Source organism: Triturus cristatus, chromosome 10 (assembly GCF_964204655.1).
Source record: "Triturus cristatus chromosome 10, aTriCri1.1, whole genome shotgun sequence".
In the NCBI taxonomy this organism is placed as follows: domain Eukaryota; kingdom Metazoa; phylum Chordata; class Amphibia; order Caudata; family Salamandridae; genus Triturus; species Triturus cristatus.
This window is the reverse complement of record NC_140593.1, coordinates 866,791,813-866,807,203: the sequence shown is the minus strand read 5'-3', so window position 1 is coordinate 866,807,203 and position 15,391 is coordinate 866,791,813. Positions and strand designations below refer to the sequence as shown.

At 46.1% G+C, this 15,391-nt stretch overlaps 1 protein-coding gene across 2 annotated transcripts in view; it reads left to right on the top strand.

Moving 5' to 3' along the window:
• The window catches only part of LOC146796126 (uncharacterized), a 162,468-nt gene that overhangs the window by 82,040 nt on the left and 65,037 nt on the right, over nucleotides 1–15,391 (top strand). The gene's annotated exons all lie outside the window — the stretch shown is intronic.

The window sequence follows — 15,391 nt, the reverse complement described above, 5'->3', positions numbered from 1 at the left end:
TGCACCTGAATCCCGTGGGCCTCCCACTTCCTAACCTTTGGTAGTATAGTGTAGCCCCGGCGATTCCCTAGGCCTAGGCCTATCCTGTGTTCGTGACAGTGGTCCTTATACCACTTACTTAGTATATGGTTTGCGTGGCCCCTAGGGCCTAACTGTATTACTTACTTGTGTGACTTAATGTATGCTTAATTAAGACTGTGTTGTACTTACCTCGAATCTCATAAAGAGTGCTGGGGGTTTGCCTAGAATAAATACATTCTATTTTTATATATATCTGTTGTGGTGTCCTTTCATTTGGTATTCAAGGGATTACATATGGTATAACAGCTGGCTTCACATGCCATTCAGAGTTTAGCCTAAGACTGCTCTTGTCCATGCTACCACTAGGATAGCTGGTCTATAAGGTTGACTTTACAACCAATCACCATAAGGGTTGTTGGGACTGATACAATGTGTACACTAGAATTAGTGACATCATATATCAGGCCAACTTCTCACATTGGTGAGCAGCGGTTGGGATCTGAGCTTGCTGTTGTAATACCATTGTAATCTTGAGATACTAAATTGAAAGATCACATAAGATATTGTTTAGGTACATATAACATAGATTATAAATACTTAAGTCCTACTGGACTTAGTTGTTGTAGGTTGAAGGGCCTAGCACACCCTGACTACAACTACTAGAGAGGTTCAGTAGATACAACTAGTGTAGGTAGGTGCACACACCACACCCTCACTAGATCATGTCTCTGAGAGGAGATCAAGGTGATTCTCTCCCAGGAGGGGTAGATCTTAGAAAGATCCCCTCTAGATATGATACCCTAACTTTTCAGGAGATGAGACAATTGTGTACCTCCAGAAAGTTAAAACAGGGTTCAAACCCTACCCTCATTCAGCTAGTATGATGCTCATAGGGCCTCCCAGGCTAGTACCCTAGGTACAGGTGAGGGTCTACCCACTACAGATGAGTCAGATGAGACTTCAGAAGATGAGGTAGACAGCCAGGTCAAAGTAGGAAGACTTAGCCAGGCTAACTTAAGCCTACATGGGAGTCTGAATGGGCCCCCCCCATCATTCAGACCCTCAAGTGGGCTTAACCAGAGAACCAGGAGAGACCGATCCCCTTCAAGGGAATCTATCCATCCGCTCCCATGTCTCTAACCGCTCCAATGCCTCTTCTCACAGGGGAATGACTTCCCCACAGAGAAAAGAGCATGAGGCCAGAATGAGGGAAGCTAATCCTAAGGATTGAGAGGGAAGAACTTGCCCTTGCCAAAGAGAAGCTTGCTCTGGCCAGAGAGCAGAAGTTAAGTGGGTTAGAACCCACTGGTGGCAGCAATATCCCTAAGGATAGAGACACGACCTATGATAATAGAAACCTGAGCAAGATTGTCCCTCCCTACAAGTGTGGGGATGACATCCACAAATGGATAACTGCTTTGGAGAGAGCTTGCAAAGTACAGCAGGTACCCCAAAGTCAGTGGGCAGCTATCTTGTGGCTCTCCTTCTCTGAGAAAGGTAGAGACAAGCTCCTCACAGTTAGTGATGAGGATGCAGACAATTACACTGTCCTGAAGAGTGCTCTGATTGATGGGTTTGGCCTAACCACTGAACAATAAAGGTTCAGGGATACCCAGAAGACACAGACTCAGGACTGGACTGACTTTGTAGATTGTGCCACTAAGGCTCTGGAAGGCTGGTTATTGGGTAGTAAACTATACAGGATTGTATAATTTGATCATGAGAGAATAAATCCTTAACTGTCAAAACCAGCTGTTGCATCAACACTTGATTGACTCTGACCTAACTTCTCCCCAGGAATTGGGAAAGAAGGCAGATAGGTGGGTCAGGACTAGAGTTAAGCAGAAAAACCAGAACCAGGGCGGTGATCAGAAAAAGGCAGACCAGAAGGGTAATGATCAGAAACAAAAAGACCAGAAGTCTTCACCAGGCCCCCAAAAGGCTCAGGGGGAGGGTGGTTCCAAAAAGGATAAGAAGAAAGATGGCCAAAAGAAACCATGGTGCAACTATTGTAAGTCAAACTCACATTGGTTTAGTGAGTGCACCAAAAAGGATAAGCCCCCAGCCACCATTGCCCCTAAGGCAACTGTACCCCCTAGTCCAGCTGTAAGTGGTGGTTCCCAGCAAAAGGGTGTAGTAGGGCTAACCCTGGGAACTGAGGAGGGTCCTGGCCTAGTCAGGATACCTACTCAGGCTGTTCTGATCTGTGATGGGGACATAGCTTTGTCCTCTACTGTAGGCCCCAGTAATCTGGGCAAGTACATACAGACTCCTTTTATCAATAATAGAATGGCTCCGGCCTACAGGGACACTTGGGCTAGTGTCACAATGGTGACACCTGCCTTTGTGGACCCTGGACAGATCATGCTAGGTGAGAACTACCTAGTGACCAACGCTAGCAATGTCACTACCTCCCATAGTGTGGCAATTGTTAACTTCTCCTGGGGAGGGGTAACTGGCCTCAAGAAAGTTGAGGTAAGTTCAGACCTTCCTGTAGAGTGTCTGTTAGGAAATGATCTTGAAACTTCAGTTTGGTCTGAAGTGGAGTATAGGACCCATGCAGAAATGCTTGGGATAGATGCACATGTCCTTGCTGTGATCAGGTCACAGGCCAAAAAGTGTAACACTGAACAAGTGCTGGATCCTGGGACAATGGACCAGACACAATCCAAGAGAAAGAGCAGTAGGGTAAAGGCTGTGCCTTCCCCCCCTGCCTCAGGTGGTGGATCAGCCCTCCCAGGAGGATGATTCTGAGAGCCCTGAAGGAACTGTCCAGGAAGAACTGGAACCTGATCAGGTTGAGTTTCTTGGGACAGGGGGACCTTCAAGCGCAGATCTGAGGCAGGCTCAATTAGACTGCCCCTCTCTAGAACCCCTCAGACAGCAGGCTGCTGCTGAGGCTGCAGGGAAGGCTCAAGGTACCCATAGAGTGTATTGGGATGAAGGGCTGCTGTACTCAGAGGCTAGAGACCCCAAGCCTGGTGTGTCCAGGAGGTTGGTCATACCCTTGAGTTTCAGAGGCTTCCTTCTTACCTTGGCCCATGATATTCCCCTTGCAGGACACTTAGGCCAGAACAAGACTTGGGACAGACTTGTCCCTCACTTTCACTGGCCTCACATGTCAGAAGATACCAAGGAGTTTTGTCGCTCCTGTGTCAACTGCCAAGCCAGTGGCAAATCAGGTGGCACCACAAAGGCCCCCCTCATACCACTACCTGTGGTGGGGGTTCCCTTTGAGAGAGTGGGGATAGACAATGTAGTACCAATGGACCCCCTACAGCATCTGGGCACAGATTTATACTGGTGATAGTGGACCATGCCACCAGGTATCCAGAAGCTATTCCCCTGAAGACCACAACAGCACCTGTTGTGGCAAGAGCCCTACTTGGAGTCTTCTCCAGAGTGGGTTTTCCAAAGGAGGTTGTGTCTGACAGAGGTGCCAACTTCATGTAAGGATATTTGACTGCAATGTGGAAGGAATGTGGTGTCAACTACAAGTTCACTACACCCTATCACCGACAGTGCAATGGGATTGTGGAGAGGTTCAACAAGACCCTAAAAGGTTTACCAGACAAGCTTAGGCGAAGATGGGACATCCTTTTACCCTGCCTTCTGTTTCCTTACAGAGAGGTCCCACAAAAGGGGGTTGGCTACAGCCCTTTTGAGCTTTTGTTTGGGCATCCTGTAAGAGGACCCCTATGTTTAGTAAGGGAAGGATGGGAGAGACCTCTCAGACAACCCAAACTTGATATAGTGGATTATGTACTTGGTTTCCGCTCCAGGATGGCAGAGTATATGAAGAAGGCTTCTAAAAACCTTGAGGCAAGCCAAGAACTCCAAAAAGCTTGGCATGACCAAAAGGCTGTGCTGACTGTACCAGCCAGGGCAGAACGTGTGGGTGTTGGAGCCAGTGGCCCCAGCAGCACTCCAAGACAAATGGTCTGGACCCCACACTATTGTTGAGCAAAAGGGAGAAGTCCCCTACTTGGTGGACCTTGGGACTCCCAGAAGCCCCCACAGGATGCTTCATGTCAACAGATTGAAGGCATATGTTGACAGGGCAGACATGGGCTTGCTCATGGCTACAGATGAGGGGCAGGAGGAAGAGAGTGACTCTCTCCCAGACCTGTTGACTCAGAACCCTGATGATGGCTCAGTTGATGGTGTGGTCTTTTCTGACCGCCTCACTGTCCATCAGCAACAGGACTGCAGACAAGTTCTGCAATCCTACAGACATATGTTCTCTCTGACCCCAAGTCAGACAAACTGGTGCACCCATGAGGTGGACACTGGTGACAGTCTGCCTGTGAAGAGTAAAATCTACAGGCAACCTGACCATGTCAGGGACTGCATAAAAGTTGAGGTACAAAAGATGTTGGAGCTGGGAGTCATTGAACCTTCAGAGAGCCCTTGGGCTAGTCCTGTAGTTCTTGTGCCAAAACCTCACGCCCAAGATGGTAAGAGAGAGATGAGGTTTTGCGTGGACTACAGAGGTCTCAATGCTGTCACTAGGACAGATGCCCACCCAATACCTAGGGCAGATGAGCTCATTGACAGACTGGCAGCTGCTAAGTTTTTGAGCACATTTGACCTGACAGCAGGCTACTGGCAGATCAGACTAGCTGAGGATGCAAAGGCCAAAACTGCTTTCTCGACCCCAGGAGGACATTATCAATTTGTGGTAATGCCCTTTGGTTTGAAAATGCACCTGCCACTTTCCAAAGGTTGGTGAATCAAGTCCTTACAGGCCTGGATGACTACTGTGCAGCTTATCTTGATGATATTGCTGTCTTTAGCTCCACCTGGGAGGATCACCTGGTCCACCTGAGGAATGTTTTAGAGGCCTTGCAAAAGGCAGGCCTCACTATCAAGGCCACTAAGTGCCAGATAGGGCAGAGCAAGGTTGTATACCTGGGCCACCTAGTCGGTGGGGGTCAGGTTCAACCACTGGAGAGCAAGATCCAGACCATAAAGGACTGGACTCCTCCAACTACCCAGATTCAGGTCAGAGCTTTCTTGGGCCTGAGTAGGTACTACAGAAAGTTTGTTAAGAACTATGGGTCCATTGTGACACCACTTAATGACTTGACCTCTAAGAAGATGCCAAAGAAAGTTCAGTGGACAGTGAGCTGTCAAAAAGCATTTGATGACCTGAAGCAGGCCATGTGCAGTACACCTATTCTGAAAAGTCCAGACTACTCCAAAGAGTTCATAGTCCAGACAGATGCTTCTGAGTTGGGTGTGGGAGCTGTTCTTTCACAACTGAATGTAGATGGTCAAGACCAGCCCATTGCTTTTATTAGTAGAAGGCTGACCCCTAGAGAGAAACATTGGTCAGCTATTGAGAGGGAGGCCTTTGCTGTGGTTTGGGCCCTGAAGAAGCTGAGGCCATACTTGTTTGGCACTCACTTCAAGATTCAGACAGACCATAAGCCCCTCTTGTGGCTAAATCAGATGAAGGGTGAAAATCCCAAACTTCTTAGGTGCTCCATTTCCCTACAGGGGATGGACTTCACAGTGGAACATAGACCTGGGACTGACCATGCCAATGCAGATGGACTCTCCAGATATTTCCACTTAGAACACGAAGACTCAACTGGTCAAGGTTAGTTTAATGTCCCTAATTTTTTTTTTGGGGGGGGGTTGTGTAGGAGAGTAGGGTCTGCTTTCTATGTTCACCCCTACTTTTTGCTTTTGCTCCACTGGTTTTCGACTTAGATGTGGCTGTGGGCCTGCTAATCGGACCCACAGCCCAGCTGTTCTCTCTCTAAACTGATATTATGTACTTTAGGTACATAACCCAATTGGATAGGATCACCTTATTGGCCCCTGTACAGTGTACCTTAGGTACCCAGGGCATAGGTGTACCCTAGGCCTACCAGGGGCTGCAGCATGTATTATGCCACCCCTGGCCTGGCCTTCCATTATGACACAACTGGCTGATCACTCAGCTGGGGCAAGGTCGTGTAATCACCCCTTGCTTAGGTGTAGTATTCCTATACCTACCTTATATATAGACACATGTGTACCTATCAGCCACTCCTATGGCAGGCCTTAACAATCCTGGAGGCAGAGTGCTTGGTAACATGTGAGATGGTGCTCTAGCATGAGCTGAGCCTGTCTGCAGCTTTCGGAACCATGTCCTTATAGCTGTTCTATGATATAGCCTACCATATACTCTTAAAGTACCTTATAATCTTAAACGGTTATGGTAACTATGGTTTGGCTTTATCGAAACATGTCGTGTAAGGTGTCTAACACTTTGGAATAATACCCCCATACCATTTCTGGCAATGAGGATATTATCCCTTCCTTCTAGGGGGAGAAGACCTGTTGAAACCTACTTACCCGGTTAAAGTTAACCAGAGCCCCAGCATCACAAAATGGATGCTGCTGCCACAGACACAAGTCTGACCTCCTGCTGCTGGGAGTCCTTCCAGCGAGGGAGGCTTGGACAATAGGTTTCCTGCCTTGGGAGGTGCGAGCACCACCCTAGACAGGATTTAGTGTATTGGGGCAGGGAGGGTTGAATCAAACGAGACACTGCCTGGGGCACACAAGGTGTCCCATGCATAGTCCAGTTCAAACCGGTGCTGGGGCACTCACCAGCTCTGGCGCGAAACTGGACAAAGGAAAGGGGGTGTAGCCACTCCCCTTCCTGGTCCCACCCATAGGAGGGACCTTGCAGGTAGCCCAGCCCACTAGCCCAGTATATTAGTAGCTAGTTGGGCCCTGCTAAATTAGATTAACCTGAATCTGCAACGTGAACAAACTCTGGACCTTCGACATTCGACCTCAGGAAGAAGAATGAAGAAATCTCCCTTGTGGCCAAGGAGTGACCACCCTGGGCAACCAGGCACCATCCAGCGACCGCTGCTTGCTTTGCGACTGAATCCTACGAGGGACGACTGCAGAGACTGACCAGCGCCGAGACTTCCAGACACCTCTGAACCAGATCCACATCTCCAGCGAAGCTGAGACCCGTGGAGGCGACGAGGGACGTGGGACCGGCGACTTGGGAAAAGTGGCTAGTAACTGACTAGCGCGACTTCTGAGGCTTCCTCAAGGCTGTGCTTGGGGAATTGAGAAGCCCCACTCCCGAGCACCATCTGCAAAGAAGACCAGCTCCCCACACTTCACGTGTTCTGCGTGGGGCCCTTCTGCACCTGTGTTGCTCGACGTGTTGTCCGGTTGCTGGCCCGCTGGCTGGTAGCCTCTGCGCCGACGAACCTTAACTTTCATCTTGCTGGTCCGGCTCCTCCAGACTGGCACCCGCTCCTCTGTGAAAGAGAAGCACCCCAGACCTTCCTGGTCTGCACCAGAAGCAAGTCCTCCATCCTGCGTGGGTTCCGCTTGCCAAGGCTTGTTGGGTCCTGACTCGACTTCGCCGCCGCCGACAGCAAGAGCCTTCGTGGGACAGCTCACCTTCTGGTCCTGGTCGTCCTCGACGTCTCCTGGTACCCGTGGCTGCTGCGACAAGCTTCACCTCTTCACCTGCATCTTCACGACATCACCTGGTTCCTTCCCGGCTCCTGGCGGGTGACCTAGACTCTGTCCCTTCTGCTTGCAGGTTCCTTCCTTCTTGATCCCCACTTTGGGATCCACCGGACACTCTTCACTGACTGCCTGTCAGCAACTTTCCTTCAGGCATCCATAGAAGTCCACGACGAAACCCGTCGCAAGTTCACACATATGCACCCGCAGCCCGTGGGCTAGGTAACTTGGGTACTTCGGTGCTCACAAGGGTATTGACTATCCTAGGGTCTAGTTTCTGAGTCTCGACTTTCTAGCTATACCAGAAGTGTCCTAAAACTGCTTATTTCTAACTGCTAGTAATTCTATCGACGTTTACGCATTACGCGTGAGTGTTTCCACTCCGCACCTGAATCCCGTGGGCCTCCCACTTCCTAACCTTTGGTAGTATAGTGTAGCCCCAGCGATGCCCTAGGCCTATCCTGTGTTCGTGACAGTGGTCCTTATACCACTTACTTAGTATATGGTTTGCGTGGCCCCTAGGGCCTAACTGTATTACTTACCTGTGTGACTTAATGTATGCTTAATTAAGACTGTGTTGTACTTACCTCGAATCTCATAAAGAGTGCTGAGGGTTTGCCTAGAATAAATACATTCTATTTTTATATATATCTGTTGTGGTGTCCTTTCATTTGGTATTCAAGGGATTACATATGGTATAACAGCTGGCTTCACATGCCATTCAGAGTTTAGCCTAAGACTGCTCTTGTTCATGCTACCACTAGGATAGCTGGTCTATAAGGTTGACTTTACAACCAATCACCATAAGGGTTGTTTGGACTGATACAAGGTGTACACTAGAATTAGTGACATCATATATCAGGCCAACTTCTCACAAGGAGGACTTCCTGAAGGCGACCACAGGCTTGAGAGGGAAGTTGGGTTCTTGGGGGATGCCTGGACAGCGTCGGTTGTGCCACCCGATGCTGTGGGGCGTCGGGTGCTGGGGTGTCTTCTGGCTTTCTTACCAGCTCCGGTCGGGGGGGACCCTTAAGGTTGAGGCTGCAGGCGTCGTCTTGAAGCTTGAGGGAGGTCAGGAATCACCAGACCCCAGGTCAGGATAGATGGGGAGACCTCCTTAGGGTGTCGGGCCACTTGAACTCGAGCCGTGGTGCAGAGTTGCGGAGTCGCCGGAATCCAGATTCTGTGGGTGAGACTTTGCTTGAGCAAATCCTGTTCTCACAGGTGACAGTCTGTAAGGGGTTACTGGACAGGTCCTCCAGGCTCTGGTGGTTGCTGGCTGCTGGACTCGCCGGGGTTCTAGCTGTGGGTCGGTTGTAGACTGGACAGGCTGGTAGGGCTGAGGCAAAAACATTTGGTGACCTCTTCTTCTTCCTGGGTCAGCACTGTTCTTAGATCCTTCTTCGTTCTTCCTCGAATTTGTGGAGGTAATGTTCAGGGTTGCCCCTAAATAGTAAATTTAGGGTCATCCATGGGGTGTGCAGGTTGGGGACCGCTGGATCTCTTCCTTGGGGTGGGTACACCCTCTATTATGCCACTGTCCAGTGGGCGGGGGGGGGGGGCGTGAGCCTCTCCCTAATTGGCTGAGTCCCCCCATCTTCAAAAGGGAGGGGACTGAGATGTGTGCTTCACCTCGCCTCCCCCACCTGAGGGGTGGGGTTGGCAAAGCTGGGCACACCTTTCTTCCTAGCTTGGTGTTCCTGCCGATTCTCCCACCCAAAGTGGAGGCCAGAACTGGTGGGAGCCAGTTGCTGGGGGCAGCAAAAGGCAGGGACAGCTTCCAAAGGAGGCAGGCCTTTGAAGCTTCACCTTTCATGAAACCAGCCCATCCTGGGAGAGGAGGCATGACACCTCTTCCCAGGATGAAATACAAATAAGAATCCTCTATCAAGACCTATATTTCTTTAAACTGGACCCATTCAGGTTCTGTCCTGCCAATGCATGATCTATATCTATGAAATCATAGAAAAGATACAGAATTTATTTTATTTTAAACTCATTTGTAATTTTTATTGTAAAAATATTTTTTCTTTTTTTTTCTTTTTTTGTATTTTTTAACTTTAAAATTATGTCTCTAATAACACATTTCTCATTAGAATGTTATTTGAAGAAATTAGAGACACTATTTTTGTGTACATATAAATGACATATACAAATTGTACAGAAAGAGAAACATCAATAACATATGATACAAAATGAATGGACATTGATTGTGATGACCCCACAACTACAAAGACAAAATAATATACACCATACACACTACTTCATGCATTCATCAATCATCCTCATAATCATAAAAACAGCATGAGATTCAATTCTGTGGAGGGTCCCAGCACTAAAATTGGAGGAAAAACAGAAGGAAACTGTTTCTGATGACACTCTGTCTCCAAGGACCGCTCCTCAGGGATAGAAGCTTGATAATTGGTCTACGCGCGTTTCGGTGGAAAACCACCTTCCTCAGGACAAAATATAGATGGAGAAGAATCTCAAAACCCAATATAAAGGGCTGGGGGTCATCTGTAAAAGTTCAAATGCATTTATTTAGGATAAACACATGGCAGGAAGTAGTTAATTTAAAAAAAGGTTTGTGACTTCAAATTATAAAAGTGGATCCCATGTTCACACGACTATAGGTTATCTGATAATACACCCAGAGTGATAATTCAAGGAAATAGAAAAGGTGTTCAAAGAAAGACCCATACCTTCACCTTAGCTAGGCCATGTTAGCTGCATACAAAGTCAGTTATGCAAAGAGATCTGGAAATAGATCAAGGAGCCAGGTATGAAAGGTCTCAAGAGTAGATTGTTTCTAAAATGCTAATAATGAAAAACATTCTACCTTCGATTAGCGAGCAAACTACATAGAATGTGTATGTTAGTCGTCTTTACTGCAGGTAAGTACGGGGCACAAATTTGAACTGAGCTTGACCAAAAACTAGATAAGTCTCTAAAGATGAAAGGAAGAAACATACTGGTAAGAATCAGCTTATTCTAGTCAATATCTGATTAAATGGTCAAAGCAGGGTGGATTCCTTACCCTATTGGCGTGCCAGGACATGAAAGATAGCCTTGCATATACAGCAATCTTTAGCTAGACCTTCTAAAAGAGGAAGCCCCTTAATGAGAGACTTCCCTGTATGGTCTCTGTTTTGTAAATATATTCATTTTGGCCCTAGCTTTCCCCCCTTTTAGACAACAATATGTGGGTACCATTAACATGTGAGTGAATATTACTATTTGTTTTCTTTTATCCCTTTATTCCAGCTAGGAGGCTATTTGAGATCATACATACAATTAAGAGACTCATCATTTTTGGGCAGCCATTTTGATGTAGACCTATTTTGCCCCCTCCTTATATGTGCCTTTGGGATTGGACTTATTATATGATCATATGCCACGCCAATAGGGTAAGGAATCCACCCTGCTTTGACCATTTAATCAGATATTGACTAGAATAAGCTGATTCTTACCAGTATGTTTCTTCCTTTCATCTTTAGAGACGTATCTAGTTTTTGGTCAACCTCAGTTCAAATGTTTGCCCCGTACTTACCTGCAGTAAAGACGACTAACATACACATTCTATGTAGTTTGCTCGCTAAACGAAGGTAGAATGTTTTTCATTATTAGCATTTTAGAAACAATCTACTCTTGGGACCTTTCATACCTGGCTCCTTGATCTATTTCCAGATCTCTTTGCATAACTGACTTTGTATGCAGCTAACTTTGCCTAGCTATGGTGAAGTTATGGGTCTTTCTTTGAATACCTTTTCTATTTCCTTGAATTATCACTCTGGGTGTATTATCAGATATCCTATAGTCGTGTGAACACTGGATCCACTTTTATTATTTGAAGTCACAAACCTTTTTTTAAATTAACTACTTCCTGCCATGTCTTTATCCTAAATAAATGCATTTGAACTTTTTACAGATGACCCCCAGCCCTTTATATTGGGTTTTGAGATTCTTCTCCATCTATATTTGGTCCTGAGGAAGGTGGTTTTCCACCGAAACGCGCGTAGACCAATTATCAAGCTTCTATCCCTGAGGAGCGGTCCTTGGAGACAGTGTAATCAAACAGTTTCCTTCTGTTTTTCCTCCAATTTTAGTGCTGGGACCCTCCACAGGATTGAATCTCATGCTGTTTTTATGATTATGAGGATGATTGATGAATGCATGAAGTAGTGTGTATGATGTATATTATTTAGTTTTTGTAGTTGTGGGGTCATCACAATCAATGTCCATTCATTTTGTATCATATGTTATTGATGTTTCTCTTTCTGTACAATTTGTAGATGTCATTTATATGTACACAAAAATAGTGTCTCTCTAATTGATTCAAATAACATTCTAATGAGAAATGTGTTATTAGAGACATAATTTTAAAGTTAAAAAATGCATAAAAAGAAAAAATATTCTTTACAATAAAAATTACAAATGAGTTTAAAATAAAACAAATTCTGTATCTCTTCTATGATTTCATAGATATAGGTCTTGATAGATGATTCTTATTTAAATTTCTCCCCCCCCCTTCTCTATGACATCCAATTAATTGCAGGGGGGCCTTCTTTCCTCACAGTAACCTCTGCCCAGGATGGCCTTTGTTTTTTGGACCCAGAGAGTGGAGGCTCTCTGCCCAGGGGTCCAGAAACCTGTATGGTGGTGGTCAATGGCAGGCAGCCAATCAGGAACCACACCAGGGCTGGTTGATTTTCAGGTGGCATCTCGAAGATGCCCTCTGAGTGCATTTTTACATTAAGTCCAACACTGGCATAAGTGTGGGTTTAATGTGCTCAGACATTTGCTACCAAACATCCCAGTTTTTAGTAAAGCCATTATGAAGCTGTGCAGTTCGTAACTCCCAGACCATATACTGTTTATGACTTTACTACACTTATGTCTAAGAATGGGCTTAGACACTGTAGGGGTACAGGGCTCATGCCACTGTACCCTAACCTTGGGGCTAGGGTGTCATATTCCATATAGGTACCCTTTATAGGCGCAGGTAACATTGCAACCCACACCCATATCCTTCCCTACTTTACATACATAACGGTTCATAGGGACTGACTTTTTACCTAGATACGACACTGCATTTGGAACGTGGGTTTTTCCCTAGTTCGAATCTCATACATTATGCATGAGGCTTCTTGGAAGCACAACAGGACTAACAGCAGGACTGACATCTCCTGTATAAGATATCTGTATAAAGTTCAGGCCCGACGTCATCTTATAGGCCGACAGAGTAACACAGCAAGGTATTACCCCTGGGGAGACGTTTGGGTATATATACATCATGTCTTTCTTAGAAAGACAGGGGAGACCGTGACTTCCCAGCTGACACACTGACCAGAGACGCTGAGGTTCCTGCATGCAGACGCTCTAGCTAGCGGTTTAACATCCCTCGCAGGGTGTTCAACTCGAGACCAGGACGGGGTCCCATACTCTCTTTCTCAGGTAATGGGGTTGACTAGATCCTAGAGGGATTCTTGGCATAACACCTACACAGATGGTCGGTATAGTTAGGTACATCTAGTTAGGGAGGCATAGTAAGAGTATGCACTTTTATCATGGGTTTTATATACTTGTATGTATTCATGATTATTGCAAAATGGTAGAACTGTGTCATCCTTTCACTTTCGCAGTACTGCTAATCATATATCTCTGCTACTGTCTGATGGTTGTTTCAGCTCATCTATTCTACACTAGAATTACAGCTGTTCAATAAATTCTTATTGAAACGCCCAGACTGCTTATTCTGTGTATCTCTGAGACCAACTAAGGAAGCACGAGCGACTGAGCGAAAGGTAGTATATTGTTTCCACGATTCAGAGGGCTCAGGGTTGTCATGTTCTGAGATTGCCAGAAACTATTCTTTCCCCGATAAGAGGAGATTCTAGTGTCCCTGTGAGTTAGCTGATACAGACAGGCTAACATATCCAGTGGTGGGCACAGAGCCAGTCTGCCACAATCCCACAGTTTGTTATCCAAACGTGCAGATCCTGTATAGGGTATATAGGAACTACACGACCAAGGCACCCTGCTAGGGGGCCTTAAACAGTGGTTTGCAGGCATGGCACAAAGGGATGTGTGCCATGACCACTGTTCACTAAACCACGCAGACTGCAATGGCAGTGTGTTGGGGTTAAGTGTCAGGGCCTCTAAGGGTGGCACATTAGGTGCTGCAGCCCTTAGAGGCCTTCCCTAGTCACAGTGCCCTTTGTACATGTGGTACCTTTTACAAAGGGCTTATTTGTGGCCAGAGATGGGGCAATAGTGGGTACAAAGGTCCAGTCTTTGGAAAGAACACGGGCCCTGGGAACCTGATTGGCAGGGACCCAGGGCACATCAAGTCAGGTTGCATCAAATGTCAGTCAAAAAGTGGGTGGTAACCATACAAAGGGGCAGTTTCCTACAATGAGTCTCTGAATGCTTATGTGAGTACACATATGGATCTCTGAGTGAGTCTGTGACTGGGTGTATTAGTATATGTGTGGGTCTGTGAGTGGGTGTATGAGTGTCTGAGTGGATATGTGAGTAGGTACATGAGTCTGACTATGACCAGTGAGGGTTTGCATATAGATACTTTTTGTTTTATATTTCCACCAATTTTCGCGAAGACGTCGCGCGCGATTGAAAAGATCAATTAATTGTGCACACAACTTGTGTCACTAGCACCCCCATTTCTCAAACATGGGGTCAGAGTACCTCCACCCTAACCCCTCATCTTAACTTTCACAGAACTTTTCATCCCCAGGACCATTACCCGATCGATAAAATGACGGCTGCAACTTTCTGTTCAGGTTTCGTCCAGCAAATCAAAGCGTTCCTGCGGGCGCGCATTCGCTATCTACCGTGATGTCATCCCGATTAAACTACGAAATAGCCATAAAATATCCGCTGCCAGAGATATCACTATATTGTTCGGATTTAATTTTACAAAAACTACTGAAAGGATTTGCACCAAATAACAAAAAGTACAATCTGCGCAACACCTACTTTTCTGCCAAATTTGGTGCAATTCCGCCCAGCAGTTTGGGCTGTAGTTTTGACAACGCGTTCCAGTGAGAATTAACATTACAAATGCACCATTATTTTGCACCCCTATTTCTTGGTCCCTCACTGCACAGATAACTCCTAAACTTTTCATGACACACAGATCCTAGTTTAACATTTTTGGGAACATTTCATGAAGATTGGTCAAACAACGTCGAATTTATAGGCAAGTCAAAAAATGTTTTTCCTATGGAAACTATGTTGTAACTATAACTATCTACTTGTGACCGATATATAGATATATATCTCATCAAAGAAGTTGCCCACAGCTGAAGTGCATTCATCAAGACAAGCAAATTTAATCAGAGAGAGCAGCTGTGGTAAATCACACTTGAGAAAGGAAAGCATTTCATGCTGCTATTTTTGTGCGTCTTACTAAAGCTGCGCTCTTTGAATAGATTTGCCTGTCTTGATGAGTGCACTCCGCCTGGGGGCAACTTCTTTGATTAGATATATGTGCTGGATCAGCATCTGAAGGGCATTCTGGCACCTTAGGTTATACATGCATCATAGCTGTCACACCAGCATCAGTTTACATAATAGCCACATCATAGATCCCTGTGTCAGTGGGAGAAAGGCACCTTCTCTGTGCGTCCTAGGTTTATCATGTGGTGTTTTGATAAAGCTGCTGATAATGACTTGGTTCTGCACAATGAAAGTTTTAATTCAGACAAGCACATATAGGCGTTTCTGCTCCTGGCTGCTAGACCTCACCCACTGCTGGACTAGTAATACCTCCACCACGCAAGCTTCTTTTAAGTAGTCCTCCTCCACATTCCTCATTAATACAGAATTCAATATTGTGCACAATAATCAGCATGTT